Raw genomic sequence first — 13,500 nt, forward strand, 5'->3', positions numbered from 1 at the left:
AGGGAGGCCAGTGATAGTCCATTAACTCAGCAGGCAGGCAATCCACACAGGCTCAGCAGTTCAGGTTAGAGTTTAGGCTCAGGTTCTTGGCAGACAGGGACCATGGGGCTTGGCACACCTGCTCCCTACAAAATAGAAAATGCCATGAAACATACTGGTTTTACTTAAAGTAAAATATTAGGAAGTTGAAAGTGTATGATGCAATCAAAAGAATGACGAATTTTGTGCAAACAAACAAACAAACAAACAAACAAACAAAATACTAGTTTTTTCATAGTTCTATGAACATTATAAGCTAAATACAAAGACAGTTACTGCACAAAGAGAAAAAACAAGAGAGCAAAGAGGTGTTTTCTTCAGTGAATTGAAAATATTCAAAGGTCAATTTCAAAATATCTTTGCAGAAGAATACAATTTTAATTGGGTCACATTGTAGAGTAAATTATGTCCCTATGCATTGTGTTAAACTAAACAAATCAGTTGGCAGTTAGTTGATTATACCAGCTATGGGTGTATCTAACAAAATAATATGTTTCAACAGAGAAATCAGAGAAAACTGAGGTCAATGTGTATTACATAAAAGACAGTAATTGTTCAATGGAACATGAACAAGTATGTGCTCTGATCAGCACCAAATATCTTACAGTGCAAAGTTTAGTTTCTAAAGTAACACATCCCACTTACTGAATAGATAGTTAAACATCTACCAAAAACGTTCTTAAGGTATCATAATCAGTTAGTATCTGAAATGCTGCAATATGAAGCCAGCTACATGCATATTCAAGAAATAGAGTGAATCTCACATCAAGGACTGAAAATGTAGGACATAAAAATCAGATATAATATCAGTCAACAAAACCTGACAGAGGTCACCTGGGATTTAGCATGCATCTAGACTCAGCATGAAGTGACATTTTACAGTGACACTGTAAAAGAAGAAAAGAAAAAAAATGTAAATGGCAGAATATCGTCTCAAAATGCAAAAAAAAAATTACATTTATTGGGAGGGCAAGCAGGCATCAGGAGCATCAGGTGGTGAGGGAAAGAGAGGGGAAGAGTTTACGCTTTATATACAGTGCAAAGAATATTTTGGTGAAAAATAAGCTGAAGTGGAGGAGTGGAGGCTGTATGTGGGAATAAGTTTGACTTCTCCATGTTCAAGTTGTACATTTTGAGTATGAGTGTCTTGTGTGGCCATGTTGAGTGGTGTGGGTTTTGTCTTCTGGGACATGGCAAGTTATATGGTCTTAACAACAGCCTGAGGTTTTTTAGGGGAATTCCAGTAGAGACCAACTCTTTGGCGAACAACTCAATTAGAAGTAACCCAATACTGGTACTTCATTCATTGATGTGAGAAGGTTAGTTGGGACTATTTCTTGACCATTATTTGGGTTACATTTATCTCAATTTCACACACACACACACACACACACACACACACGGTTTCTATTTTATTAGGTTTTCATACTATCCCTGATTTCTAGGTGTCTCTTGCTATATTCCCTCCCTCAACTTCCTCCCCTCTCCTACTTCACCATCCTACTCCAGTATTTCCCCATTCATCCATACCTATCTATTCCATTTCCCTTTCCTAATGAGAACTGTTTGTTTCTTCTAGTTGGAATTCACAGCTGACATTGCTTGGGTGACCAAAAAGCTGAAAGTAGATAGCCCTGGGCACTAAGAGAAAACCAAATGATACTAGTCTTTACAAAATAAAGTGATTAATCTACTCTATGCCTTGTTCAGCTATCAGCAGAGATACTCTTTCCTGAAGCTGATGGGAACAAATACAGAGATTTATAGCCAGAAATTATGCAGAGAATGAGAGTGAGAGACCTTGAAACACTCAGCCCTAAATGGGGTAATATGTTGTCTCTAACAAATTCCTCTCTTTAGAGCACAAGAGACCCAAAGACAAGGATGAGGTTGAGTGTAGGAGCCAAAAGGGGTAGCAAACACCAACAAAACAAAATAAAACAAAATAAAAACAGACCAAAAGAACTCAGAGACCTAAGCAATATGCACAGGGACTGCACAGGTCCGTACCAGGTCCTCGGCATTTGTTCAATGGTTTTGGATTAGTGTTTTTATGGGATTCTTGTTCCCAATTGTATGTCTCTATTTCTGGTTCTTGTGCTTTCTCTTAGACTCTTATTTTTTTTTTCTGTTAGTTTATCTTGTGTAATTTCAAAGTGGGAGTTTTGTTTTATTTTTTGTGATAAAAAAAATCCCCAATTTAATAAATAAAACCCTAGGCACAAAGGTTAAAGTATAACAACTCTCATTTATGCCTGCTTGGAGAGAAAAATCAGTTTTCTCCAATGCAATGAGCATCTTCACCATTCCAGCACTGGTCTTAGGATCATTGTAGTTTATCAACAAAGAATGAACTCCACAGTAGTGTGTGTGTGTGTGTGTGTGTGTGTGTGTGTGTGTGTTTGGTTATGTTTTGATATGTTTTTATTTTTGTTAGTTTGTTTGATAGGGCTAGAAGGCTCATAAAAAGGTTAACTTATGAGTGTGAGAGCAAATAGAATCTATTATAAATATGTATGTAATTGGCAAAGTAAACATTATGAATTCATAATAAAGGATTCAGAGATTGAGCATATTTGTTAATCTTCCTGAGTTACTACTCTAAGAGGACCTGAGTTTAAATTTCTAAAGACTATATCAGGGAACCTACATTCTTCTACAACTTTTTCAAGGCAGTTGATATCTTTTTCTAGTGTTCATTGGCACTACTTTACAAATGGGAGCAAATTTGTCATCTCACATACATATGTAAAAATAAATACAGATGAATTTTTAAACTAATTCTAAATTTACATCACTAGACACATTTATTAATTTGGTTTCTTCAAATTAAGAATTGTTCATTTGAATTGAGTTTAATAACTACTTTCTAATTTCATTAATGGGGAATAAATTAATAAACTAAAGCAGTGATCAAGGATGGAAGGAAAATTAGAGCATTGATTAAAATGGGATGTACCTGATTGAGTTGGTTCATTTTAATAGTCACATATGAACCTAAGAGAGAAGATGAAGAATAAAAGAGCACGGAAAAAACTGGTAGATGATAAAGTCACTCTAGTTTACTCAAGTTCAGTCCACTCATATTCGTATCATAGGGCTCATATATGTGTAATTGAAGGTAGTCTTCCCTATATCAATCCCAGCACACAATCATAGACTTGCATGAAAGCATGAAAATATATTATCTATTCTAACTTGTTCTTCAAACATAGAAGTTACATCTTTTTTTGAGCAAGATAATGTGTTGTGGTAGTAAGTACGTGTTTTTTTAGTTTTGGGGTTTTTTTTGTAAGATATCAATGTGATTAGGTGATTAGATTATTTTCCTGCTCCATAACACTAGCCCAGCCACACCCACTGTTTTTATTTTTAATCTTTTTTTTAAAATTTGAGTTCTCTCTGACTTTCCCCCACACCTTGCTCTCTCTCCTCTCTGTCTCTCTCTGTCTCTGTCTCTGTCTCTGTCTCTCTCTCTCTCTCTCTCTCTGTCTCTCTGAGAGAGAGAGAAAGACAGACACAGAGAGACAGTGCATATGTCATGGGTGCAATTTGTCCTATTAATTCTCTTGTTTGTTTGCTTATTTGCTAGCTTTGTTTTTTGTTTATTTGTTTTTTTTTCAGGTGAAAGAATATAAAGCTAGATGATCAGGGAAGTAGGATGATCTCGGAGGAGTTGAGTTAGAACTCAAAAAGAGAAGATCAAAATATATTGTACAAAAATAATTAAGAACAGTGATTCAAAATTTAAAAAGAGACAAAATTATATCTATTGTGTGATGAAGTCATTCTAATGGAGGCAAATATTCTAAAAAATGATATCGCCATCTGTAAAGCAATGGAACATTTATTATTATCGTAGGGTAATCTATAACAGTTAGGAAATAGAGTCAAGTTAGATGTTTATCACCGGTGAAAGAATCTCACAAAAGTTATAAGAAGTTACCCAGTCATAGAACAATGATTTGTTATTATTGGCAAGAAAATGATAGAATTGCAGGCCAGACTGCTAAGTTGATCACATCAACTATATAAAAATATCCACTGTTCTCATTGGTGGACATAACCTCTATCAAATAAGAAAAAACAAAAGACAAACAAATGAAAAGGGAAATCAGAAGGCAAGATAAATTTGGTATTCAATCTCAAATTTCCTTAAAAGGCTCAGGTTAGATAATTGGATCTGAGCTTTAAAAACTATTAGGGAGGTCATTGTAGATGAAGACAAGTGACTTCACCACTAAACATGTTTTATTGATGGGAAGGGTGGGACTTTGAATGATAGAGCAGCCTCCAGTTCTCATCTAGTTCTCTACATCCTGGACAAATTTGAACATACCATGACAGTGTTCACCCTCTGTAATGGCTGGATCTGTCCCTGCAAACAACCTGTATCCTACAAAAAGTGTGACTCAAAATAGCTTCTTTATTTCCTAACGTGACTTTTGTCAGACAATTTTGTCACAACAATGAGATATGTGCATAATAGTAAAGAAAAGTGTTTTCAAAGGGTAAAAGTGAGAGGTTACAAAGCACTGAATGCTAGAAATAATATCTAGATTTTCTAAGGTCATCATTTTCTAAAGTCATAATTCTCCACATATTATATACTTTATTTAAGTAGAGTATAGAAGTAATTTGCAAACTTCAAACAAAATTAACTGACAGATTCAACACATATTATACACATGTATCAAAATATCCTACTAAATTTCATAATATGCGCAAGAAATATTTGAATCAAAAAATTTAAATGTTTTGAAGTGAAAATTTTTGCCAACCTGATTCATTCACTACATAACTTATATGAGTACTAAATTGTCAGATGTCACAGCATGAAGTTGTTATTTAAGATTTACAAAGTGTCCCTAAGAATTACATAGAATCCTTATTAAATTAGGAATGTCATTCATAGTTTATTCATCAAAGAAGATTAAATGGGTTCTAAAGTACAATATTTAAATTATTCAAATATCATTAAAAAATTCATATTTTATATTTTTCAAAAATATTACTGTTGATATATTTTTAGAAAGACTACTTAAGTTGTTTTCTTGAAGAGTAAGTTAAAAACAATACTCAAAATCAAAATTTTGAAACTAGAAATTGAAATTATTAAATTTGAAAATTAAATATTTAAAAATTCCAGAGCATAAAATATTCTAGTGCTTTTATTAATTGTTGGAGAATTTTATAAGCTGTGTCTTGATCATTGATTATCTTTACTTTTCTCTTATGTACTTTCCATAGTGTAAAACACATCACTTTTATACACATGAATGTCGATACATTTACCCTTTAATAGGAGATCTGTATTTTCAAAGAAAGTATATTGAAATCATAGTTATATGAATGTTTAATATTGAAAGGCAGCAAAGTCATTGCTGAGGTTAATTTATGGCATAAGGTAGGAGGTGTTAAAGCTCTAAAGCATTTGGAGGTTTATGGTGCCATGGCAACTAATTTTTTTAAAAAAATCACAATAGACCTTGTAAAATGCTAGCTCCACAAGGAGCTGAGAAATCTTGAAATTGCAGACATTTAATTCTAATGCTTATTTAATTTCCTAGAGGGCTCTGCTAATTTTTGTTAATTCTCTATGATTAAATTCTTAAACCTACAAAATGAAAAATTGTAATAATTAGAATAAAATATTGTAGATGTTTCCCATAAATACAAAATAATATGATTATAATATTTTAGAAACCACATGAACTTCTATACCAAAAACATTTTGATATTACATAGGATTGACTGGAGATTATAACAATTTTGAAATCATAAATAAAAATGTACATTAATGAATATGTTCCCCTCATTGAATATCTATTCATTGCAGGCCCTGTGCTTCAATAATAATATCTAACATTTGTTCCGTGATTTTGTATGGCACCTATTGAGTGCTTTATATAATTACCATAGCCTACAGAACAACATTAGGGTGCATTTAATTGACTTCATTTTTGTCTGGTTAAAAAGGAGCCTCAAATAAAACCAGCTAACTCCTACTGTTAGATATATTTTTTAAAAGTAAGTGTGAGCTGCATGCTTTTTCTGCATGACTATTGTACTGCAGGTGTTTTTTTTTTTTAATACAGCACACCTTCTCTGGTTCATGAATAAAACATAACAAATTATTAAATATCAGCATTGGCAAGTGATATATCTCTAAGTATATCACTTTTTTTTTAACCTTCTTTTTGTATAAATTAAATTTTCCCTTCATGTTTTGGTTGATATGGAAGGTAAAATACAATGACTTTTCCCTTCAAAGTTGTCCCCCTCCAAATGCTCGCAATATGTTGCAATAACTTAGGTGGTCATTCAGAAAGCTCTTCATTAATGTAAGTGCAATAATCCATTTTCATGAAGATCTGCTATGACTGTTTCAACAACCCTTGTGACAACCCCATTTTGACTATATAAACTATTTAGCTGACTTTTCACGATATCAGAAGAGAAAGGCAAAGGGATATTGACAGGCTTTTCATTTCAGTTTTAATCTTTTATAATTTATGCATGTGCATAAGTCACAGTTGTTTCTCTTCTCATTGACAGTTCTATCCTGATGAAATCCTTCTTCCCATCAAGCCACCCATGTACTTTGGGTATCTATCTATCTATCTATCTATCTATCTATCTATCTATCTATCTATCTATCTATCTACCTATCTTTTTGTGAGTCACTGAGTTTTGTTGTGAATTTTTGCTTAGGGATATGGGAACATGGCTGACAGACCACTGAGAAAGCCTGGAGACACCTATGTCTGATCCTGGCACTGTGATATTAAAACTATACTTGTACTTTCTTGCCCACTGCTAAATTGCTTTGTTTTGTTTTGAATCATTGTTCAGCTTCTATCCTTGTGGGTCATTAATTCATAAGGAATTATAATGGATAGGTTCACAAACCTTTGTAGTTCTGAAACCTTGGTGACTGAAATTAATTCGAAATCAAGACTGTGTAAATAGAAGGTACATCAGCCGTGCTCACCCATGCTTCACTATGCAGCCTCATCAGATTCTTGGTTCTAGACACAAAGAAAGGATGTTTTGCATTCTACAAGTGATCTGACCTGTAATGCCAATAAACAAAGCCTACAGTATATCATTTCATATTCTAGACTTTTATATGTTGTGAATTATTAACATTTAAGTGTTTTTATTTTTCCTCTGTGGAAAAATCACATTTTAATGAGGAAGCAATGATTTAAGAGTTTCCTATCACCAATCAACAGGATGTAAGTGTTAATTTACTATAAGTACCAAACTAATTTACATTTGGGTTATTTTATTTTTAAGTGTTTATCTTTTAAAAATAATGTTTGAGTGTTCTAAAATTATTAACTTCATAATAGATTGAGACTAAAGAACAAATTATACAAATTTCTGAAACTATTCTAAAAACACTTCAATCACTTTGTTTTATGATATATTGTTGTGAAATAATATTCTCAGTCCAGATGATTGTTTATAATTAAAATAACAATAAACACAGACAAAAAGCAGTGAGCATGCTGTGTACCTGGCAGTATCTAATATTCAGTCATCATCCAATTCATTCAATAAATAAACAAAACTGTTCCTTTAGTATTCAAATTTTCTTTCATCTTTAGTAAATAGTAAATTATATGTACACCAAAGGATGTTTTAAATTTTCCTGATGAATTTATGAATGAATATTTTATTTATATACTAATTTTATTTATTAACAGATCATATAAAAATTTCTGTGGGAAAGGGTGCATAAGTGGAAAAACTCAAGGAATCTTGGCACTGCAGGTGCACTGATAAGAAGAAAGCACAGTGGAAGACAAGAACTTAGGTAGACACAGCTAAAGCAAGGACAACAGATTAGGTTACAACAGAACAGAGCAGTAATTATTTAAGAGAGTCATCGGACACTAGTGGCAGTGTGGGATATCAGTAGCCTAGAAAGGTTAAAAATAATGGTTGTTGGTATGAAGAAGAAGAGGAGGTTGGGAAAAGAAGTCAGAAATAGAGTCTAATCACTGAATGGGGTATGCGAACTTTAATGTCTTAAGGTCTTAGACATACTTGGCTCAAGAGCTGTAGGATTTATCATTGTATGTTCTGGACCCCAAGAGGCCTGTGTGAGAACTGGAATGCTAGTATGTAGTGTCAAGTTGAGGTACCTCACCCTGTTACTGGACTACTAAAACTCTTTGTATATGTGCATCTATCCTGTTTTTTTTTTTTTTCCAATTTTTTATTAGGTATCCTGTTTATCTATATATTTATTTTAGAAATGTCTGAAATTGTTTTACCTGTGACTTTTTGAAGGGCCTTTAGTATTAGTTCCTATAGAATTCTTTATTTACCATAGACACAAGGCTCCATATCAAAAGTTCTGTATGCCAGTGACAATTTAGACAATGATTTATTTTATGTTCATTTGTCGGCAGTAACTTTGAATGAGAATAGAGACTTCAGTGGTCCTATTCCATAATGCAGAGCTTAAGTGAGTATAATCAGTATAACTATTTCGAACCCTATCCATTTGTTAACAAATATTAATCATATTAATTTTGAAAACATATCACATTGGTCATAAAAATTATACTAGAAAAACATTTGGCTACCTGGAGAGGATTTCGGTTTATGTTTAATTCTTTTTTATAAAAGGTAATTCTGAAAAGTATATCTAATGATTATATGTATATAGTACATACTGAATAAAAAAATATACAAACACACACACGTAAAGTATACACATACACAGACACACACAAGCACACAAAAACATTATTTCCAAATGGCATAACTCTAATTCTTCAATTGTCTATTGATATACACAGAAAGTTAAGTGTCTGATGTGTAAGCTTGACAGTCTGAATTGAGTCTCAGGGACACAGATAAAGAGAGAGGCATGAAGCAAATGCACAAAATTATCCTCTGACTTCCATAAATGGACTGTGCTACAGCAACAGATCTCACAACAACAACAACAGCAACAACTACAGTAACAATATCAATAATAATGCAATAAACATAGGCTCAAATTTGACATATTTCATTTATAGTTTATTATTTTATGCTGTAGATTATTTAAAAAATAAACAATCTGTAAAAAATTAATTTGTCTTTAAAATTTTGTGTGTGTGTGTGTGTGTGTGTGTGTGTATGTGTGTGTGAGTGTTCATGTGTGTATAGTTGCCTGGAGAGGACTGAAGACTGTGTTAGATTTCCTGGAACTGAAGTTACCAGTGGTTGTGAGGTCTCTGTATGTCAGTATGCTTCTTCAAGCAGTTTGTTAGGAGAATAAGAGACCTAATTTCTCTAAAAGCAGGCAACAGACCTCTCTAAATTGCACTCACATCTGAATTTACTTTTCTTACAAACCAAATAGAATACGACCTGAATCATGTATTCCATAGTTGCATAGAAGTTTAAAAAAAAAAAAAAAAAAAAACAAACCTAAACTTTTCTTTCTTTCTGTTTTTTTACTGACAAGGCAAAACAAACAAACAAAAACAAAACAAAACAAAACAAAACAAAAAAAACCTAAATGATAGGTGATACAGACCCTGTACTGGCCATCACTTACAAACAGGCCAGACTTACAGTGCAGGATTCTAAACTCCAACCGAGCCAGAAATCCCTCGACTTAACATTTATCCTGACAGCGTGATATGCTGGGTAAAAGTGTCACAGAAATTGTTGGAGTGGTTAACCATTGATACCCATGTCATGAGAGAGAGCCCCTTGCCCTCTTGATACTCCCCAGAGAAGAAGGAACCAGAGGCTCAATGGCCCAGAGACACATGATTGAGTCAAGTAGACCTATGCTAGAACTGCTAAACAAAGTAAATGAACCGATGACTAAGGATATTCTGCTATACACAGAGATTGGTGCCTAACCCAACCTTCATCAGAGAAGCTTCATTCAGCAACTGATGGAAACAGATACAGAGACCCACAGTTAAACATGAGGCATAGTTCAAGGAATCCTGTGGAATAGGCAGAGTTAGGAGTATAGGAGCCAGAGACATCAGCAGAAAACCAACAGAATGTACACAGAGGAGCTCACTGAGACTGAGAATCAGGGAGCCAGGTTGGTTCTCACCTAGGCATTCTGTATATGTTTTAGTTATGTAGCAGTGTTTTTGAGAAACTCCTATAAGTGGGAGCAGGGGCTATTTCTGATGCTTTTGTTTGCCTTTAGGACCTTGTTCTTCTACTGGATTGCCTTGTCCAGTCTTAAAATGAAGGAAGTGTATTTCCAGGCTTCAGGTTCCTACCTAGACATCCCTCTGTGACTTCCTGTCACAGAGTGTTCCAGATATAAGCTAAAACAAACCATTTCCTTCTGATAGTTTTAGTCAGTATTGTTTTCAAATCAGCAATAGCAAGCAATCTAAGATACATATATTATTGATAATTTCTTTCACACCATTGTCTTCTGGAGAAAAATCCCTTCTAAGTAAATTTTATTCTTCTATAGCTCATTACTTTAAATTCTGCACTTGAGGAATTCTGCCCATTACATTCAACCGAGCAGGCTGTTCAGTTAGGTTTTGGAAGCACTGCTTTGTAAATATTTTTCATGCCCATTTTTGTTAGGTATTATAATTGGGTTCATAAGATTCACTGAATCTATTATCTGTATTAGTAAAGCCTTCAGAGAAATTCTGTCCTTCAGACTTTGCTCCATAGGTTTCAATGCTGTCCCCACCTCTACCTTGATGTCCTTCAAGGTCTTTTAACAGTCACAGGAAACTAAGAATTATTTTTGAAAGAACCACTTCTGCGTCTTCATTTCCTGTGTGATCTTCACTGGCATTTTTCATGTTATTAGAGTTGAATGTATATCTCACAGTGCAAAGTATCTCTAAATAAATCATGCACAGTGCGGTTTAAACGTCCTGTTTCCATAATGATGAAGTGCCTTTGCTCCTAAACATTTTTGTAAGAGCTCTTGACTTAAGATTTATGAAAGATGTGACTATTAGTGTTAGAAAAAATATTCTAAACTGAAAAGAGGCAAAAGTTAATACTGGGTGTTCTGACAGTGCAATTTTGAAATTAATGTGTTATTGTCTGTTCAATAACTCTGTAGTGACATAGGTTAAGTTGTAATTATTGGTCACTGGAGATGGAAGTATATGTCATTGATTGAAACTAATAACAACAAAGACTGTAGATCATGTCCTTGTTGGATGTTGAGGATTTTTCAAATAATAAGTTTTGGACCTTAACCTGATATTTCTTTTTCAAAGTACTTAATCTGTCAAATACTCTTTCCATCCTCAGTAACATCTCCTTGGCTTTCTTAATAATTTAAATAAAATCTCCGACAATGGTTTTTAAAAATTTGCATAAAAGTTACAAAATTTTTTGAGGTATTAGTAGATTAGGAGACCACTAATGACAAAACAATATTACTGTTTTATTAAAGTCTATATTAATTTTACAAGTAAGATTTTTTTTTGCTACTAAAATATTCAAACTGATTAGTAAGCTAACAATGGTCCAAAACTGATAAACTGTATAATTAAAGTAAAATAATCTCTGCTTTTCAAAGATTTAATATAATTGTGAAAAACTTTTCTAAGATGGGTGTGATTATTTTAGTGGACAGGCAGCACATTGGTTTAAGATGCTTTTCATTACCCATCATGGTCTTTTGGCTTCCCATTTTGGCAAGTTTATTGTTGTTGTCTTTGAACAGCTCCTGTTCAGCCATTGCTGATGGTGAGAAATCATGGTTGTAGCTTCAGTCACTACCAGGAGAACTAATCTTCCAGTAAATCCCTTTATTCTCTGGCTCTTAAAATGCTTTTTCCCCTCCTCTGTTATGACATCTGACCCTTAGGTGTAGGAGAGTTTGTGTAGATGTAACTCTTGGGACTGGGCTTTTAAACAAACATCTGTAAATAAGTAGTTTATATGCAAGTAACAGTTCAAATTTGCATTGGTTACAAAATGTCCAAGTTAACCTTGGTACTGCTAGTGAAATACAGATTGTATGTTTTGGGGGGGGGGTTGTTGTTGTTGTTGTTGTTGTTTGTTTTGTTTTTTGTTTTTGGTCTTGAAAATTTTATTTGCTTGGTCTATGTGAAGTAAATTTGAGGGGCTGGAGAGATGGCTCAGTGGGTAAGAACACTGACTGCTTATCTGAAGGTCTTGAGTTCAAATCCCAGCAACCACATGGTGCCTCACAACCATGTGAGATCTGACGCCCTCTTCTGGTGTGTCTGAAGACACTAACAGTGAAGTAACTTGGAGTCAGTTTTAAAATGATAGTTATCATTTGCAATAACGTATATATTTCTCCTGTTTTTATTCTCCTGTTCTGAGGCTGGACAATTGTGTAAAACATGGATTACATAACCCTGTGCAACAACAATTGAGTGAAGATCCCCTTCTGGCTTAAGACTGAACACAACAGAGTCAGGGCTGGCTCGAGTCTTGGTTTAACAGTCCCCCCTGGTTTACTACCTTGAGTTCTGCATTGTTAGGACCCCTGATCATTTTGTTCCTGCTTCTGACCTTTGGCCCTTACATTGTAAATCGCTTAGTTGCATTTAGGAAAGCTAGCTAAGGTGATGGTACAGGCAAAACTATCAAGAGCTAAGTCCAGAGGACCAGGCATATGAGCTGCATACCTATCCACAATAGCTTCAAGATTGAAGCATGCACAAAGAAAAGAGGGGAATGAAAAGGTCATCTCAGGATCTTTGGGAAGGTCATGAAACACTTGCCCCTCTGAAAGGGAGAAGCTAATTAACATTCCTCCTTGGATCACAGGGTGGGAACTGACCTGCAGGTGGGGCCACATTTAGCAGGACAGACTTGCCCACCTTCAGACAAGGGAAGTCCTTGTCACCTCATTCCCTAAAGACCAATCAGTTTAAAGGGTACAGTGTTCTGCCAATCATATTGTTCCTAGTTGCTGATGCTCTACTCTGCCCTCGGAAACCATATAAAAACTCGTCAAATGGGCACCAGAGTTGCCACCTCTCCTTCAGGTCTGGGAAAACCCTGGTATATTGCAACAAAACATTCCTCTTGCTTTTGGCATTAAAAAAAAAAAAAAAAAAAAAAAAGAAAGAGTGAACGCAAATCCCACAGACCCTCATTGCTCTTGTGGATGTCTGAAGTAGACGGCAACTTGGTAGAACTACAGCTAAGTACTGCGATGGGTTGTTAAAGCTGATTTGTTTCTCTGTAGTCCTGTAGAGTGTTTAAGCCATACAAAACAATCTACTTTCATTTATTTCAATAAGGTTTCTAAAAAATTGTAGATCAGTTCTTGGTCATTTTAGAAATTTGCCAGAAGCTGAGAAAGTAGTATTGCCAAATCAAATTCAACATGGGGTACAGAATGAACTGAAAATAGGTCTATGTTTACTGCCCAATATTAAAGTGGTTCTCGTGGGTATATGAGGACCTAGATTTAAAAACCATTGGATCAATATATATATATATATATATATA

Source organism: Mus pahari, chromosome 8, assembly GCF_900095145.1.
Source record: "Mus pahari chromosome 8, PAHARI_EIJ_v1.1, whole genome shotgun sequence".
In the NCBI taxonomy this organism is placed as follows: domain Eukaryota; kingdom Metazoa; phylum Chordata; class Mammalia; order Rodentia; family Muridae; genus Mus; species Mus pahari.